This window comes from Typopeltis vanoorti, chromosome 15, assembly GCF_054136105.1.
Source record: "Typopeltis vanoorti isolate ZY-2024b chromosome 15, IOZ_Tvanoo_1.0, whole genome shotgun sequence".
In the NCBI taxonomy this organism is placed as follows: domain Eukaryota; kingdom Metazoa; phylum Arthropoda; class Arachnida; order Uropygi; family Thelyphonidae; genus Typopeltis; species Typopeltis vanoorti.
Genome location: NC_143563.1, coordinates 22,860,813 through 22,876,526, shown reverse-complemented (window position 1 = coordinate 22,876,526; position 15,714 = coordinate 22,860,813).

The following is a 15,714-nucleotide window of genomic DNA, read 5'->3' as shown; positions in this document are numbered from 1 at the left end:
CATTAGAAGACGGAAACAAACCAAGTAGGAAGCTCTACTCTTTATTATGAAGTCATTGAAAGAAAAGGGCATAATAGAAAAAATGAATCTGTTGTTAGTTCTTATAATTATAGTGTACAAACTGGCATAACATTAACAACCCTTGATGCGTGTGTGATCGGTGGGATTTCTTGCCATTTCTCACATCACCTGTCACCTCTTCGTCAGAGGTTTCGAGGTCGTTAACATCTGGTTTTTGATTCCCGTTTTAACAACAGTTTAATTGGACATAAATCATTCTGCAATTACGTACAACCTTTCCCCCCCCCCTCTTCTTTTGAGTATGAGAAAGCGAATAGCGGTGGCATTCTTTGACAACTGAAGCAAATCACCCACCCTACACTTGCGACAATTGCAATTCAAAATATTCCTTTTCATTGACTACGTATTTATTTGATATCCAGGCTTGAGACCAGGAGGTGCAAACATAACAAAATTATGCTATATTCGAACCTCATGGTATGGTCTTAACAATACCGATGTGTGATTTGATCTGCCCTAACACAGATCTGTTGAAATGCAAAGGGACTTCGACAGACTTTCAAAATACATGTATACGCTGAAGATATGCAAATCCAAGGACTCAAGACCATTGAGATACTCAGAACAAGTCACGATAATAGCAGAGATTCAACGTTTCATGTAGACATGTAGGTTCACGTTCACGAGAACTGCAGGTTCTCTAACAGCAGCTAAAGCAAACTGAAGTGATCCTGTAAAAAATTTTTAGTTTAAATTTAATTAAAAGATAAAAACATACTTAACTGATATGCCAGCAAAGGTTGGTCGATTGGTAGAACCTTTGCTACTAACAGCTCACGCAGAAAATTAAGCATGTTTGAGCGGGGTTAGTAGTTGGTAGGGGTCAATCGTTCGATGCTGTTTGCACACTTTCCCTCGATGAGTCAAATAATAATAATAATAATAATAGTTATTCATATACAGGGTTTGTCCAGTCTCATTTAAAAAAATTCCAGTTTCATAAAAAAAAAGAGAGAGTGATAAGAGGATATCACATCTAAATTTGAATGAGAACCAGATCATCGTTAGTCGCGACTATCGAGGCAATAAAAATGAAGATTTTCATGGTGCCAATAACAAATGAACATAGACCCCCCCCCCACAAAACTCGAGTTTGCTGTGATGCCAGAATAGATACTAACTCTTGGCATATTTAACTAAAAGACATGTACAAATAATTAGACAATTTGTGGAAATCTTGTAATTTAGGGCACTCGAAACTAATAGAAAAACACAATGAAACAAATAAGTAATAGGAAAAATAAAATAAAAATATTTAAAAAGCAAATAACTTAAAATATCTTAAGATGAAAAAAGAGGGAGACTCAGAATACGATGAGTATATAGAAAGGTGATTTGTGTAGCTTAATCAATTTATTACGTTATTATTATATTTTATAATTTTTATTTTATAATATTATTTAATATAATATATATTTTATAATATTTATTATTATTATAAACAAATACATAATCTATTGCAGTGTTTATAAATTTTCTTCCTATTAACTAATGAAGAATAAAACTTATTTTCTAATAAGATAAATTCCTGAGACTATCAAGTGCCTCGTAAAGTGTAATTGCAAAATATTTCACTGCTGCTTCTTATACATTGCAGCATGTTTCGTCAGATAGTGTTACTAATACGTATCCACCTATCTATGTTGTTTTTAAGGAAAGTTGAAAATATTTTGTTATTTGATATGAAGTTTTAGTACGTCTGCAAGTGTTGACTGTCAAGCGCCTGCGCAGTTCATAACATTTATACGTAGCTTCAATAAATGTCATTTTATATTTCACACAAACTACGATTTTGCATTGGGTAATTTATTTTAAATGTTCAAAAATATCTCAGTGCTGGATATTAAAGAAATGTTCTAATATTTTCTACATGAATAATAGAATAATTTCGATTTTGCATTCTGGTCGCTTCTTTTTTAATCACATCAAGTATTGGATTTTTTCCATGATATTTACTAGACAATATTTCGACAAAATAGCAGTAGTGCATGTGGTTGCGTAAAAATGATTATTTATTCAACCGGATTGCAACGATGTAAACTATAAATAAACAACGAAGCTGCACATCTTTCAGAGGAATGTAGAAACAGAAAAATTGACGTTTGGACAAGGAAAAATCATTCTTTGTGCCTATAGGCTAGTTTTTCTTTTTTCATTCTTATTATTAAAACAATGGCTGCACAAAAGTAGAAAGCAATTTACGTGTTTATGTCGTCAAAAGTTTCCTCTTTGATAGTAAAACTTTCCTTAAGTTTCCAAGGTTATTTGAACGGGAAGATTGCCAATAGTGAGCGAAAAAAACCATTTCTACTTAAAAATGGTAATTAATAATCAAAGTTCGGACCTTACAGCGGACCTTGACTATTTTATTCATTTATTTATTTAACTTTCTTTATTTTTATAATGAATAAATAATGAATAAATTTATTTATTCATTATTTATTTAACTCTTTTAATATTAGCATCCGCTAAAGATATTCTCTTATGTATTATTTAATAAATCATGAAAGAAACATCCATAATGCAAACTAAAGTTGTGGCCTGTTAATTCAGTAATCAGATCACAGTGATTCCTTGAAAAAGTTATTTGTATTGTTGATGAAACGTTGGTCCAAACATTGTACTGTTTATCTATTTTCGGCATAAAATGGAATCCCTTAAACACTTGAAGGATGTTAGTGCTGTGTAAGAACTACGAATTTAAGATAAATGCGCTTATATAAATCTACAGAAAAACTGCACTTTTTATTGGATATAAACTTAGGGAAAACACGTAAGATTTTAGCTTTTCTTCTTGCTCGCTAGTCTTTTGGTGCATGTTTCTGATGAATGGCCACGTAGCAAGTTTGTTCTAAGTGTCTTATTAAAATTGCTTCACCTTGTGTTTTCTGGCATGTCCTTGAGCTTTTTGGTCTGTCAGCTGCACAGTGTGTTTATTGGTGGCGGCAAGAAACACTAGTTCACGGACGGTTACTTTGGTTAAGCCTTCATTGCGATAACAAGATGAAGCTCCACGGTCTACCAGTTGGGTAGCAATGAGTCTTGTTCGTATTAGTGTGACCAAATTACAAATTAAAAAAAACAAAAACAAAACAAAAAAAAACGCATTTCACTTTACCTAAGTTTACTTATAAGTCTATTATCATATAAGTGATATTTTTCCAATTATGTGTTGCATTTTTAGTGTATTTTTTCTTTATAAATTCGTGCGGACACTTTAATGTTTCAGAAATCAAATATTATTCAATTTTAAGCACGTACCCATATAATTTATCTAATTTTATTTTCCATTTGCTTTATTTGCTGTCAGTTCTCCAACCTTTCCTGTCCAATACAATTCATCAAACTATTTCTAGCCTCTGGTCAACAATCATTTTGTTTCGTATTTGTTTGTAGCCCGAAGCTGTCCTGTTTATGACTGTCTCTCATTGAATAACTATTGGTCTTTGCTGGATCAGTCATGTATGATAGGAAAAAAGATTTACTACTGCCCTCTAGCAATCACTCTCTTCGCTGCCGCTACTTGCGGCCAAGAAAAGAGCGGGGGGGGGGGGGCATAGAAAAATCATCTAGCGTGCTGTTGGTGAAGTTTTCATTCCGAACTTCTGTCAATTGTATTTCAGATAGTTTGCTATGTTTCGCATTCCTGTGGAAGCATGAGCGCTTCAAGGAACGCTTCAGTAGCAATAAAGCAAGTAGCCATCCATGGCTGGGTCGTTACCATGGTGATGAGAATGGCTACTTTAGTGACCCGACATAGCATGGTTCAGAAATCGATGAAGTACAAATTCCACACTAATAGCACTCCTCATTTTTTTTCTTCTTTTCTCGTTCATTTTTTATTTATTTTTTTTCGGCAGACAAAATGATATAATGAGACATACTAAAGTACAAGTAGAAGTGTTGTTGAATTCAAGTGCTACAAATGTCATTCCAAAATTGACGATATTTACGTCATCGTTTTTCTATAGCAGACGATTTTTTTAAAGTTAATGAGAATAAACAGCTGAAAATAATTTCTATGAACAGATAAAGATAATTTTGCTCGGAAATTCTGCTGTGTGATGATGTTTATGTTTAAGGTAATTTGGAGCTGAATTTACCGTTGTGTTTATTAATAATATTTGTGCTTGTTCCTACAGAAAAAAAAATTAAAATAATGAAATGTTTTTATACAATTACATACAAATAAGAAAGTTCGCCGATTTCACGACCATAAGGCCCGCTTATTCGGGGTATATTAATTTTTTCTTTTGCTTATATATATGTTCATTTAATACTAATTTGAGTTTGTGATCTTGTTTTTGCAACACGAATTGGATTAAAGAATTTGTAAAATATCAAACGCTAACAGTTTAATTATTATTATTTTTTTAAAGAGGCTATAATATGTGATCAACCTTCATTAAGGTGTTGAGGAACTCTAGAGATCCTCAACACCTTAATGAAAAAAAGTTAAGGAGTAAAAGAATTTTAAAAATATAGGGTTCCCTCTGGAGAGTTTCCTGAGAAGTCATAGATGAGGGGAGGGGCACTATTTTGTCACTATTTTGCGCTGCATACGGATAAGATGGAATTACTGTGACTGAGGTATGATTTCAGTTACGACCAGTGCAGCTAAGATTACTTAGATAGAAGATCTCCCCTCTCTGATTCATCCAGTTGAAGAAGATATTATAAAGGGTTCCTCAGTTTAGATGGGACTCGAACCGAACTAATAAAATATATCATGAAGAAGAATTGCAATATCAATAGTGTTTGCTATTTGTCAATGTATATGGATATATAAATACATTCCCAAGGGTCAAACAAACCGAAAGGCAATGTGTTATCTTTACGACTACACTACGGAAACTATACTTGCCTAAGATTGAATTATATTATCTGTTCTGAAAAGGGATTGTTGTTATTATTATTATTATTATTATTATTATTATTATTATTATTATTATTATTATTATTATTTCTGCTAAAAATACTAACAAGAATCAAATCAAAAATTCACTTTTTTTTTTCTTTTATAGCATATTCTCTATTTGTTGTGGGTGGATTAAGTTTTTTTCCCCCTCATAATAATCATAACATTATAAGAGAAAGGGGTCATGAGCACGCTTTCTGTGTCATTATAATTAGAAAAATTAACTTCACTTCGATTATTTCATTAGTAATGTTATATGTAGAAATGATGAAATGTCAGAATCGTATTCAGTTCATAAAATTAGATAATTAGACAGTTTATTCAATAAACTATCGGTACGCACTTGTTTTTAAAATTCTTCGATGTGATATATGTTTATTTCAGCGATATTTTAGTTGGCAGAAAAAGCAGACGAATTCATAGACATATTAGACTATTATCTTACATGCTAGAAATACATGCAAAAGCTGAGATATACTGTAAAATACGAAACTAGAAGAGGGAAATGCAAAAGAAAAAAATAAATAAATAATATGGAATTTTATATGAGAAGGGCAACAGAATAACTTTCAGCGAATCCAGATGTAATTTGAGAGCAGTTTAACTTGCCAAGCGATTAAATCTTTACTGGTCATTCCAAAGCTGATAGCTGATTTCTGCATATGACTTGGACTTTACTGTGGGAAAGTCACCGCGCGCGGGGGGGGGGGGGGCTATATCGATTGTAATCACTGGTGACCCAAGTCGCATATAAAATGGTATCCTTCCAAAGCATGGAAAGACATAGTTAGTGAAGATTTACGATGTTAAATGGGCGTACTATTCGGGAGTAATGTGGCGGGAGAAAGCAGCCCCTTTCCACCCTTTTTTGCAAGTAATCCTTTGAATCGTGAACCCAGACTATTGACTCCTCCGTGTGGCTACTATTTTTAGACGGAAAGTAGGGCCGCTGTCAATTTCTTGAGACAGTTTGTTTAGCAATCCCATCCAGGGATAAACGATAGGTCAGACTGTCACTGTTTGCCGTCACGCTCCATTTAATCACCCCTTTTTCGACACTGTTGTTGGTACGATGCGAACAATAGACTACTGTTCTTGTGAGTGGTCACTCAGACTATCTCAGGACGCTAAGGATCAGACTTACTCGATGACAGATCATGGGAGTTCCGAACAGGTGATCAGTGACGTCACTTATTAGGACGAAAAGGTTTCATGAGGATAATATTAAAGGATTGCCGTTTTCTTTTGCTAAAGCCTGTTGACGAAAGTAATTCCGTGCATTGTGTTTGTATTGTGCTTGTTTCTGTTTGTCATTGTATGGTAACAGGAAATCACGATCTAGAAATTGCCATGGTTGTTTTAGCATGAATAGAAGCATTTTATGTTAGTTTTTGTTACATAAAAACGATAACGCTAAACCTAAACATAGCTAGTCTTGAAGTAGCGGAAAGACAAATTACAATTTATTTCAGACTTTTATTAGTCGAATTGTAATAAACTATTATTAAATAATAATATTCGTCTTTCATAATTCTTTAATGTTTGTATTAATATCAACAAGTAAATTATTTAATAATGATTCAGTATTCATATTAATAATTAAATGTTTAATAATTATTTAATACTCTTAACAACGCCATACATGGACGGCACCTGGTGGAACCGCACAGAACTTCATAGACTATTTTTATACAATAAATAAATAAATAAATAAATAAATAATTGAAAACAAGAACTTCTTTCGGAAAAATTAAAATAAAAACTAAAAAAATAATAAATAGGTCACAGAAAATAAATATTATCAAATATATTTCGACTACTTAATACGTAAGTAGGCAGATTTAAAAAAAAAAAAAAAAAATTGCAGTCCAAAATTTACGTTAGAAGAGTTATTTGGATAAAAAAAAAATGTATTAGATTAGATTTTTATGTACAGGAAACCCTCGCTTAACGCGATTAATTAATCCATCAATTAATTTAGCTTAGCTGGCTGAGCGACAATAAGCAATAGGAATAATTATAATTCATCCACAAGTTAGTGTAAATTTGGAAAAAAATAAAATAAAATGCAGTATAAGCTATATTAGAGGATAAAATCATCAAAGTTAATAAAATGAATTGCTTAAATTTTTATTTAATGTCTAAACATTTGATTGAGCTACTTAAAAAAAAAAAAAGTAAAAATGTTTGAATCGTGCTCGACTTTTTCATCTTGTCATGCAATTTGTTATAGCTGGCCATGGCTTTATCAAGAATTCGGCGGACTTCGAAGCCTCGTTCCATATCAGGATCAGCATCAAACAAAATTTCCTGAGCATGCGATTGAAAACTTGCTCAAGTTCAAGAATGTTAGTAGTGTGACATTCTCTTCTTGTTCGCACTCCTTATCATCTTTTTCATATTCACGCTGTTCTTCTAGTTGAGGGAGATCATTCTCGCTTAACTGTTCTGAATGAGAATCGAGCAAATTTCTCCCATCTACACTATCCAGATCATTAAATCCAAGTTCTTTTCCAATTGTACTGATTTCTTCAATAATGTTAGATCTTGAATTTTGCGGACGATAACTAACATAGGCTTGAGTTTAAAGTCGCCTTCTGCATTGCCTCCGAAGACGATCTTTAGATACTTTGTATCCTGGTTGAGATGCTTTAGTTTTAGCTAGGAAGGTTTTTGTTGGCATACTCTTCCAAAAGAGACCAATTTCATCAACGTTGAATATTTACTGATTGTCATAATCACCCTCCTGAATTATCCTTTGCAATTCTTCGCGAAACTTGGCCGCAGAATTTTTATGAGCACTACCGGATTCCCCAGTTATTCTTACGTTATGCAGTCCAGTTCGATTTTTAAAACGGTCAAACCATCCTAAACTCCCAGTAAAGCTTTCACATTTCTCTTGAAATTTGGTCTCTTTCAATGAGGTAAAAATATAGAGTTTTTGCCTGAATATTCCCTGTACTAAGAGGTATTCTTTTTTGGTTACAATCCTCAATCCAGAGTGATAGAAGACGTTCCATCTCGATCATCAAACGGTTTCTATTTCGGTGACCTGCATGCTTAAAGAAGCAGTAGCGACTTTCTTTGTTCTTTATTCTTTGCTCTTATTTAATATAGTCCAAACTGTAGACTCGCTGTATCCCAGTTCTCTTAATACAATCATTGTATTACTTAGTGCCACTTTCATGTCTCTTGATGACTTCCAGCTTTTCCGCTCCCTGCAGATTGGCGACAAAAAATTTCTCGTAACGTAAAAATATCGCGTTAACTGATTAATCATTCACTTCAAGCGGGAGAAATAGCATCATTTCACTCAATCGCGCTAAATGATTATTGCGCATGTCGAATCGCGTTTTCCTGTATATTGAATATGCCCTGGATATTTGTACAACAGTGTACTATGCTTCTAACGTGTTTTACGTTGTAATGATTTTTAAAAGATTACCATACTTTTAAAGAAAACACGTGTCAAGCAGAATACGAAGAAAAATTGGATAAAAAATAATAATCTTCCGACACAAACGCCACATCAATCATAGCGAGAGAAAAACGATAAATAAAAGAAGTTACTGCAAAGCAAGTATTGGGATTCCCCAAATGAACCTAAAATAGTTTGGATAACTTCGAAGATAATGAACATATGAAAGTAGAAGAAGAAGAAAACTAAAACTAAATAAATAAGTACACACTATCGCTATAATTACTGAAAAACAGATGAGAGTTTAAGGCTTAAAAAAACTACTTGACAAAATTGCAGAGAAACTGAAATTAATTAATAAAATAATAAGATGGCAACATTGAAACATACAAATATCACGATATCATGAAAGAGTACTATTTATAGATGTGGACGTTTCAATTAAAGGTAAGTTAGCCGGTCTCACATAGCAATAGCAGCCTTTTTTCACGGAAACTCGGATTTTTCATTCAGCATACAAGAAAATCGTCCAAAGAAAATTAATTTAATTTTAAACAAAAAAAAAAAAAAAAAAATCGAGGTTCAGATGACTTGGATAATTATAATAATCACCCATTCCATAAAATGGATAGAAGGATTCTGCTAAAACTATAAATCAGTCTATTTATTAAAGAATATTTATAAAATCTCTATTAGAATTTTATAAACATTGCAATATTTGAATTCTTGAAGAGACACCGTACTACTGAAATAATCTAGTAAAGGAAAAGTAATAAGAATCGAAGTTCATGCTATTAATAACACAAACCATATTAAATATGTACTTTTTGGCATCAGAATCATCTCATCTAGAACGCGTCTTCATTAAAAACATTTGTTAACGAAGTATGCTGAATATACAAAGCTGAATTTTACGTAGAGAATGAAGAGATCTAGAGGAACATAATTTTAAGTATAAATTAATTAGGAAAGAATAGCATAATTTTCAGATTTTTTTGATAATTTTTGATTATTTTCTTTATTAGTCTTTCTGTTTCTTTCATGTATCTATGTTTTTCAAAGTTTCCATTTATCTTATTTACTAATTTTCATATCTTTTCATAAATACATATTTTCTACTAAATCAACAACTTTTGACTTGAATCCTGAATACCCGATTTGAATCCGGACAGTGCAAATTATTGATATCACTTCGAATCGTTCTTTGTCGAATTTTTCAAATAACTCCGATTGAAACCAAAATTTAAAAGTGTATACATCCTAAATTTCAAATTTTATTATAACTCACTCAACCAAAGCGGAGTTATTAAAATTTAGAATTTTATCGCATCGTATTCCCTTGTGCCCTTTGCAAATGGTATTGAAGCAAGTTGAATCAACTTGCTTCAATAAATAAGGGAAAACGAGATCATTCATTTCTTGCCTAGTTGGCAAGAAACGAGTGATCATTATGGGTGACTTTAATTATGGTAATATATACTGGAATCAAGAGAATGCATCTAAGGACAAAGAAAATGAATTTCTGGAGTTTTTGAATGACAATACCTTAGGCAGTACGTAACGACGCTACACGAGGATCAAGAGCATTGATTTCGATCATCTCATCAGATGATGCTATTATAAATGAGGTGTCAAATCCCACCAGTTGGTGAGAGTGACCATGGATGATCACTAGCTAGGTGACCAGTCATTCGATGACGTCTGTTAGAAAGAGATATTTGTGGAATTATAAGACTGGTAATTATGGAAAGCTCAGGAAACAGCTTGCTGTAATAAAATGGAAAGAGGAACTGGATGGAAAGGATATTAATGCTACTTGGGCCCTACTCAAGAACTATTTGGTGGAGGCAATATCAGAATGTATGCCAAAGTTTAAGAGGGTAAATAGAGTAGGTGTCATTTTGTAGTTATAACAACCAGTTGTTATAACTACAAAAAGCAGGCGATGAAGGAGACTCGCTTGAGAAGGGTAGCAAAAGTGCAGTATGAGCAGCAGTTAGCTAATGCGCCTAAAAAATCCTGGGCACATATCGAAAAATTTTCTCGATATGTGGCCAGTAGAAGAAAGAATGATTTCTTTTTCATGGTAGGATGGCACAGATTGGTGAAAATAGAGGAATCATAACCACTGCAGAGGATATAGTTGAGGTATTTAATTCTTGCGAATGTGACATCATGCAGAACTTGAATGCAGTGGGGAAAGGAGGTGGAGGAGGAGGGAGTGTTAGTAAGTGAACAGGAAGAATGTGAGGAATTGAATAGATTTGATGTTAATAAGGCTGGAGGACGATGCTGTTTCACCACATGTTTTGAGGGAATGTTATAGGGGCGTTAACAACAGCTTTTACATATCTTCTCACCATGAGTCTTGCACTGACCCCAGTTCCGAAGGAGTGAAAAGAGGATAAAATTATTCCGATTCATAAGGGTCGTGATAAGACTAGGACTTTGAATTATAGGCCAGTCTGTGTGGCTGGAGTTGTGGTTTATTACAGTATTTAGTTAGGACCAAGTTTCAGAATTGGGTTGACAACACAAAAATACTCTTTGGTGGTCAGCATGGGTTTGTTAAAGGAAGATTGTTTTAGCAGTCTGCTTACTTTCTATAATAAAGTGAATAAATCATTGGATAAGGGTGTTGCATACACAGTCGTATATTTAGATTTTGCAAAAGGCCTTTGAAAATTTGCGACATGACAAGCTGGTAATTAAATTGGAACGGATGAGACTGAACAGTAGATTAGTACGTTGGAAATTGGAGATTGGCTGTCTGATAAGTATCAACTAGTTGTCTATGGAGGAGCGATATCTCAGAAGAGGAAAGTTACTACTAGTGCTATAACCCAAGGGTCTGTTTTGGGTCCATTGCTGTTTATGTAAGTGATATTGGGAGAGGTCTGAATGGTGATGTGCAGTTGTTTTGCAGATGATGAAAAGTTGGGGAGAGCTATCAGGAGTAGAGCAGATGCTGTAGCTTTGCAAGAGGACTTGAATACACTGGCTGAATTCCCGTGGGTTGTAATGCTCGTTGTGATTCGATTAACTTATAATCTTTACTTGTAATATGAAATAAGCGCGTTCATGGTCTACGTAATGTGTTTATGTGATTTATCACCACCATTATTGTATGTTAAGTTTGCAGCAGTGAAATCACTGCCAGTGATGTTATACATTATCATAGCCTTCAAGAATCTTGAATACACTGGCTGAATGGGTAAATGAGTGGGGATGTCAATTCAATATTTCAAAGTGTAAGGTTTTGAAATTTGGGAAGCAGAGATGGGATGTAAAGTACACAATCGGTGGAAATATCTTGGAAGAGGTAGAGGTACATGTTGCTAAAATTGTGAAGACAGCACAGCGGATAATGGGAATGATGCGGAGGAGGACACAGACCTGTAAAAGTAAGGATGTTATGGTTCTTTTGTATAAGGCTTTGATCAGGCTACATATGGATTACTGTGCACGGATTTGGTCACCTGGTTTTCAAAAAGATGAAATTGCGTTGGAAAAAGTTTACAGGCGATCGACTAAGGTGGTTTGTAAAGGTGGAAATAATGTTTCTGGAATGTTCAGTATGAAGACAGATTGAGAAAATGCAGTTTGCAGAAATTGGTGGATAGAAGGAGGAGGGGGGGATATGATCGAGACATATAAGTTGTTAAGAGGTTATTACCAGATTAATGTCTGGGAGGTTTTGCATAGAATGGGTGAAAATAGGAAAAACACAAGAGAGGTCATCTCTGAAAGCTGTATAAGGAAATGGGGAGGGGAAGGAGAAGTAGTTTTTTTGCATGGAGAGTGGTGAGTGATTGGAATGCATTGTCCTAGAGTGTGGTGAGCGTAGAGACAGTGAACATATTTAAGGCGCGGTATGATAAACTGTGTGTGTGTGTGTGACAGTGGGACCTCTCGCGATAAGTCTTTGATTCCATGGAGATTTTTTATAATAATAATTAAAGAGTTTTTTCAAATAATAATACACTATAAACATACTACGATTTCAGTGTTTGTATAAGAGTAAGAGTATTAATGGAATATGTGTTACGGATATTTATTATTATTATATGGGCATCTCCTTATACTCGTAATGAGTGACCACCGATATTTCACCAAATACTAACTATACTCTCATTTAAATACCTGTTGCACTTCGCTTTGAACCCAGTCGCTGACAGAGCACTCACGACTGACTCAGGCAACACATTCCACTCATTCACTGCTCTGCAAGCAAAAAATTTTGTCCTTACGGCTTTTTGTGTGATTGGCCGAGTGGTTAGCTGACAGGTCGCGAGTTCGAATTCCGCATGAGCAAGGATGTTTGCGATTGTCTTTAGATAGTATATGAATTTTATCGCGCGGTGTGAAACCACTTCACTTATTGGAGGCCTAAAGTGGCTTAAAAAGATCCATGTTTGGTCTCTAGAACAAAGTTTCTGGACTATGTAAAAGTAAATAAAAAATTACAAAAAAATATAAAAATGGTAAAAAAAATCCTTAGCCCACTGAAGGTACAAAATGAAGGTACAAAATCTTTGGTCGGTGGGAGCAACATTAAAAATTATTTAGTTCTTCCCATACTGAAAAATATCCTCTGTATCAATCCTATAAAACTCTTGAAACAACTAATATATCTCTATCATATCCTCATATCATATTTCGTGTATCGTCCAGCTTTTGTATCCACAAGTCTTCAATCTGTCCTCATAAGGAGATTTCCACAGTCTTGCCGCCATGTTGGTCACTTGTTTTGGATTCCTTTCACATCTCCAAAAAAAACCAGGTGATCAGATCTGTTCACAGTAATGTCCAATGGGGCCTTCTCAATGTTTTTTGAAGATGTATGATAATTTCCTTATATCTGCTTGTCAGTGTGTTCTTCAGTAACAAGTAATTTTATGGGCTGTTGTACCTATTTTTGCAATATAACCTCTAAGTTCACTAATATCCCTAAATCCCTCGTTTCATTAATTTTTTATAGCCTAGTTCCATCATTGTAGTGCACAAATGATAATTTTTTTCATTCCAAAATGCATAACCTTACACTTTGATATGACAGAAAGACAGTTATTATGAGATAGGAAAGTGCCAAAAGGTAATCAGAAAAAAAAATCAGCTAACTCCTTTTATTTCCTTATAGGGAGTAGGCGAGGCCTTTATACCCTATCTAGCTTTTGGAGACTGAGTGGGCAGTTTAATCTCCACCAGTAGCCAATCAGAGATAGCTGGCCCATGTCTATCACTAATTATAGCAGCCGCCGATGAAGAGGCTGGCAAACAAGTGCTGCCATCGCTTGGTACCTAACCCTAACAAGATATGTTACTGTCTGAAATAATGTGGATACTACGGCCGAGTTTCCGGGAGGAAAAACCCGCTTGTCGAAAAAGTTAGAAAAAGTTCCTCCAGTCGGTGACTAGACTTGAACTTAAGTCTGACTTCGAGCGACCAAGCGCAGAGGACGCAAGCGCCACTTCCACTGAGCTACACAGGCGCCCCAAAAGGTAATTTAAAACAACAACAAAAAAAATATCCCCCACGCTCTGAACCAGTAATATCGTGACTATTGCACGTTTTCGATTAAATGCAGTATGTATATTATTATTATTATTATGACGGTGCCTCTATGGAGTCAGAAGATTCATCGCTATAGACCCTACATTGACACACTAACCATTATTCACACAATACCAGTCATACTTCTCCTTAAATTCATTCACGGACGAAACTTTCACAGCCACCTCTTGCAACCCATCCCACTTATTCATCACTTTTCAAGCAAAAAATCTAGTCCTAACACTCTTGTTAACCACAGTGTTACACAATTTCCAGGGATGATCCTACGTCCTTTCCCTTCCTGCACTGTATAGAAAAAAAGTCATCAGTATCACTCCTATAAAACCCTTTGAATAACGTATAGGCTTCTGCCGTATTTCCTCTCTTATGCCTATCAGCCGGTTTTTCGAGCCCACAGAGGAAAGATTTGAAAGGATCCTTTCCACCATTTCTTCATCACCAAGGAATCCAGGCCACCAGATCTGTGTGGAATAGTCGAGATGCACTTATTAATGCCTTATAAAGTGCAACAATAACCTCCCTATCCCTGCTTGTCATTGTGTTCTTCAACAACAATGTGACTTCATGTGCTGTATTGGCAGCAACCTTTGCAATATGGCCTCTAAACTAAGTTCTGTGTCTACAGTAACCCACAAGTCCCTTACGTCGTCCAGTTCCATTAATGTAGTTTACAGCTTGTGATCTCATCCTCTCGAAATGACTTCCCGAAATCACCTTACACTTAGCCACGTTAAACCGACAGACATTTACTTAGCCCATACCGTCAGCATATTTAAGTCATCCTGCAAGATATCTACATCACTTTCATTGATTATCGTTCTTCCCAATTTTGCATTATCAGCAAACAAGCGGATATTTCCTGTCAAATTATTTCCAATTGAATTAATATAAAAATTAAACAACAGAGGACCAAGTGCCGAGCCTTGAGGAACACCACTATTCACTTGTCTTCTCTTGGACTCAGCTTCTCCGTAAACCACTCTTTGATGTCTGTCCATTAGCCACCCTCTAATCCAAATTACCAGCTTCGGATCCGTTCTCATTTGCGTCATTTTGTGCAACACAGTTCCATGTGGTCTGTCAAATGCCTTTTGGAAAGTCCAGCAGTATCACCGGGTAAGGATTTCCTTTAACCAACTCCACCGTTACTTTATTACAGAAAGTAACCAAGTTGCTAAGACAAGACCTACCCTTCACAAAGCCATGCTTTGTGAAGGGTAGGTCTATAATTTATAAGGGTAGGTCTAAGACAAGACCTACCCTTATAAAGTAACACACTGCTGTCCACCCAGTCCTGAATTCTAATTTTTATCAATTTATCCAAAACCTTAACCACCATTCCTGATATACTGATTGGTCTATAATTTGCTACCTTTGTCTTGAAGCCCCTCTTATGTAGTGGAATTATTCCCCCTTCTCTTTCCACTCTACTGGAACTTTACCAGAACGGAGATATAAATTAAACAGCTTGGTCAGAGAAAGTGCTAATTCTCTTGCAAATTCTCATAACACATGAGCCGATATGTCTAACCCAATGGTAGTGTTAGCATTAAATTCTGTAATATACTAAGCATTTCTGTTTCTTCAATCTCTAGACTTTCATCAATAAGTGACACATTCGACACTGCAATATTACAACCAAGATGGAACACTTTTGCAAAATGATCACGCAACTGTAACTCAACTATCAGGTTTACTTCTGTTATTTTCCTTCCATCAACA